The sequence below is a fragment of the Aethalodelphis obliquidens genome, unplaced genomic scaffold (assembly GCF_003676395.1).
Source record: "Aethalodelphis obliquidens isolate GAN/ISIS:26980383/991018 unplaced genomic scaffold, ASM367639v1 scaffold25, whole genome shotgun sequence".
In the NCBI taxonomy this organism is placed as follows: domain Eukaryota; kingdom Metazoa; phylum Chordata; class Mammalia; order Artiodactyla; family Delphinidae; genus Aethalodelphis; species Aethalodelphis obliquidens.
In genome coordinates this window covers 12,627,934-12,632,560 of record NW_020837969.1, presented here as the reverse complement: position 1 = coordinate 12,632,560, position 4,627 = coordinate 12,627,934, and the positions used below count along the sequence as shown (strand labels likewise).

Below are 4,627 nucleotides of genomic sequence, written 5' to 3'. Positions count from 1 at the left end.
TTTTTACTTTAAACAATTTTTTTTTTTTTACTTTAAACAATTTTTTAGGACATTAAGAAAAGAAAAATATATACTTTTTTATGTTTATCCGTATATTCACCAATTCTAATACTCTTTATTCCCTTCCTGTAAATCTTAATTTTTATCTTGTATTATTTCCCTTCAACCTGAAGGACATTCTTTAGTATTTCTTTTTCTTTTTTTTTTTTTTAAAACTAAAAATGCCATTGGCTTCTTTAATTGGTTAAGAGCACAAAATGTAACAGGGAGAAAGTCTCTTTTAAACAAATTAAAAAACTGTGGGTTTTTTTTCCCAAATTCTCCCCAAGTTAGATATATACACACCCACAAAAATGGTGTGTGAAGGAAAACTGTCATACACAAGAAGTTGTATCCTGAATTAAGGGAAACAGCTGTTGAAATGGGAATTAACACAATAAAGTCATCAACAGGTTAACAATTTAAAAAATTGAGTCTTCAAATGCTGCATGGCACAAAGCTATACTATATAAAGTACTGCTAGGTATGAAAGAGGAAGTCTGTACGGTTTTTAGCAAAAATGCTTTTCCAGAAAAGCAAATCAAAACAATGCCATCAGCAGACCAAAGAGGCTACAGCTAGATAGCAGAGCTACAACTTCTCATATCTGAGCTAGAAAATTCTGTTTATACAGAATGGACTAAAATTTCAGACAAAACGGACATGTTTTACATTTCTTACTTTATCCATATTAAGTTCTCTGTTTCTTTCTCCCTCACCCCTCAATTCAGCATGATCCAGCCAAAAGATGGCTGCTTTTAGAAGTAGCTATTTTATTTTTCTTTCTGTGGCAAGACTGTCATGAAGCCTGGATATCTCAGGCTCATATGCATCCATGACCAGGGTCCTGTTGTGGTCAAAAAACTTAGCAGTGGACTTGGTGAACTCGGCTTCCCGTTGCTGCTTTGTTCTTCCGCTGATGAAGGTCAGCTTCAGAGTGTGTTTGTCATCGAACCTTTTGAGACTGGACGACAGCTGCCAAATATCATCAGGACCCACCCCTGTGGGATCTTTCCTGTGGGCCACGAGAAAGATGCTCTTCTCCTTATATGAGGTATAAATGGTCAGGATCCCCATCATCACAAAATAGGATATAACGCGCAAAGCCAAAACAGGTTTGGACTCTGGAAAGGGGTGCGTATAATCCCAAATCAAAGCCACTATGGCGAAGAAACAGGAGCTGGTACAGATGGTGAGGCGACCGTCAGTTAGACCAAAATTCTGCACATACATGTACTTTTCCAGAAGTACCTTTTTGGCAGAATCATCCAAAGAATTTTTCACAGCTGATCCATCCCATTTGTCAGTTTTTACAGGCTTATCATCAATCTTCCACTTGTCCAGCAAGCCGCTGCGGCTACTGCCTGTCCCACAGCTGGAACCACTGCCAGCCCCACTACTGCCTCCGCCACCACCGGTTCTCCCTCCCTGAGCAGCCGCCGCCGCCACCGCCATCTTGCTTGCTTCTGCCTAGTATTCCTTGTAGTACAGGTATGTTGGGGACTAATTGTCTCAGCTTTCATTTATCTGAAAATGTCTTTATTTAATCTTAATTTTAGATGAATATTATCCTGAATCTAGAACACGTTCTGTAGGATTTCAATTTTTTAAAATCTGTTAAGATTCTAATTCCAAGGCCTGACCAGAGAGAAGGCAGGTGGGACACTTGCCATGGTCAGGCTTTAGGGCAAGAACTTTGAGGATCTAAGACTGCTGATTTCTAGGGAAGGTAAGGGTTGACGTGGGCCCACATGGGCTGCCAAAAATGTATGGATTAACAGGGTCAGTGAAGGCTGATGTTGGCTAACATGGGCTGACTTGGGTCACAACTTTTGAATTCTAATTGATTCTGGGAAGGATCTTAACGCCTCTGTCACTTTCAGAGGGGAAAATTAAAGCATGGAAAGGCAGCAGCTGTCTCAGAATCTCACAGTTGCAGAATGCCAGAACCCAGGCTCTAGAATCGTGTCTTCTTTCTCTAAGCCCAGGACTCCCTCCTTCCATCTCATCTGCCTCTCCATGGAGGCGAGGCAGCAGAGTGCCGACCCATCTGGGCAGCACATTCCTGAGAGCTCATGCCTGTCCCTAGCAAGACCTGGAACAGCTTTCAGGACAAAGCTCGTTCCAAGTTCTGGAGGAAATTTTTCATGTTTCTGCATTATCTGGGTTAAACTCCTGTGGGCAGTGACCTTTATAGCATTGTCAACCCTTGAAAAACAAGTGGCAAAAGGAGCACTTTTACATATTAGATGCTGATGACCACCCCCCACTGAGGACATCCAGATAACAGGCATACAAGGTCTCGGACCACAAGGCTTTGGGCACTTAATAATAACCACATTTTCTAATCTGTTGTCTTTCCTTGTTGGCTTTTAGCTTTTCTTTCCAACCTTTTCTAGCCCACAAGGCAGTATAAGACCAGGAGTCTGACTGTAGGCAGTGCTGGGATTTCCTTGGTTTGAATTCTATCCCATGTGTTTCTTTCTTTCTTCATATATTGGTATGTATATTAAAGATGCTTATTTACAGTAATTTATTGATCCAAAACTTTAGAGAAACTCTCTAAACATTATCATAAAACATGATATGTTCATCATAAAACAATATAGTGCACAGCAGCAATGCCCACACCCAGACGCACCACAGTGCTATCCATGGGGCCTTGGGGTCCTCTGGGGATCTGGGGACACTCTAATTTGGAGCTTGTTAGTTAAGGATTCCCCACCTCAACAACTGGGTAAGGCACTCAGGGAGCCGTATTTGGGGTTGGACCTCCCGCTAGAGGCGGAGGAAAGTGGATGCCCCTTTTATATTCATCTTTAACATTTGGAGTCCTTAACCTCTCCCCAAGGGAGCTCAGGGGCCACCCCCAAGGCAGTTCATGTGGATTTGCGTTATTATGCCATCTCCACAGTCCCCTACCCTGGACATACTCAGGAACTGACAACGCATCTAGCTTTATCTGCTGCCTCGTCAGGCCCTCCCTACCGGAGGAAATTCTTCCAGTGTGTGTGTGATGGTCACGGCCAGGGCAGCCCATCGGCTCGTCAGCATCAGCACCTTTCCCTTTGCTTTACTCCTTCCTTCCGTTTAGAATAACAGTACAACGTAACTCAAAGAGATAAGAATAACATTGTGTTTTCAAATTAAAAAAATATTAAGAATAAGCTGTCCTCTTTCTCTTATTTTTTTAATTGTAAAAAGCATTACTTTTATTGGGAAAATGAAGTCTGATCCTTGTCTCAGCCAGCTGAGATGGGAATGGTAATTTGGCCAAGGTGCTTTTTTTTTTTTTTTCCAGCACAATGTAGAAAGTGACCAGTGGTCTCATGTGAGGGCTTGACTGTAAATGCAATAGGACAGGATAAGAAGACAAGGCACAGGCAGAGGGCGGAGGTAGGGTGACAGCCACTGTAGAATTGATTAAGATCAGAGCGGCTGGTGTCTGACCGCCCTCAGTCCCTGTGAAGCTTTGCCCAGGGCCTTGCAAATTTCACCAGGATCCAAGCAACGTTACAATGCTAATAATAGTTAGCATTTGTTAAGGACTTGCTATGGGCCATACACATCTTATAAGCCTTTATACTTAATTTTCTGCCAAATGAAAGACCCAGCCTAGGGAACCGCAGCCATCTGGACTTAGTGCTTTGTCTCCTGACCCCCCTGTGTTTGCTGCCCTCACCGACCTCCCGGTCGGCCTCCCAGTCCCTCTTCTGCCTGGTCCTGCCTGGCATGAAGCCTCCTGGTTATCTCTAGCTGTGCTTGTCCATCTCAAACTCTCGTCCTCCAGCTCTCTGTCTGATTGCTGACCTCTTGGGCAGTGCTACCTCAGACCAATCTGCCATGATGACCCCCAAGTCTGTTGTTCAATTGTGGAACTTTCTGGCTCTATGGCTCTGCTGAGAGGCATCGCCTCCTACAGCTGGGTTTGGACACGGGCAGCTTGAAAAGTAAAACAATAAGCGCTGTATAGAGATGCATACGAAAAGAAGAAGTGGCTGAGACATAGACAAATAATTTGTTTTTAAATGCTATGAAGATGGAGGCCCTGCTGAAAAGTCCACAGATATGCCCAAGATGAATTTTCTGGTCTCTTGTTCACATCCCGAGTTAAGAGGTTTGCGTTACTAAATTGTAAGCGAAAACGTCAGTGAGAGAGTTTAAATTGGGCAGAGGTGTGGGATGGCAGCAAACCGAGCGATCGCCCTTTTCCTCGCCTCCCCGTTTGGTCAGCCCAACTGCAGAGTTAGTGCTAACTTCTGTCATCGTCTCAAATTCCACCTCTCTGTGGGCGCTTGGATTTCTGGAACATTCGGCCCACATAATAAGGTTGCACTCTCTCCCCTGGTGTTAATTCTGGGTTGTTTGGGAACCTGGCTTCTCCGAAGGGGTCGATCTCCGGACTTTCTAGTAAAGAGTGAGCATAGATGTTTTTAAAAGGGGGTGCTGTACCTTTAAATTCTGAAAGTGAACTTGGCTCAGGAAGGCCAGCAGTCAAGGTCCAGCCCCTAGAAGAGAGAATAGCTACAGATTCTCCATCCTCCGTCTCTGCAAAGGGACGGCTGTGCCAGCCGTGCTCGGGCAGGCT

At 44.0% G+C, this 4,627-nt stretch overlaps 1 pseudogene across 1 annotated transcript; it reads right to left on the bottom strand.

Annotated features, from left to right (window-relative positions):
* Positions 1–222: 222 nt before the first annotated feature.
* Positions 223–1,524, bottom strand: LOC113628969 (signal peptidase complex subunit 2 pseudogene; annotated as a pseudogene). Its single transcript, XR_003436305.1, has one exon. The product of XR_003436305.1 is annotated as a signal peptidase complex subunit 2 pseudogene (transcript).
* Between the last annotated feature and the right edge of the window lie 3,103 nt (positions 1,525–4,627).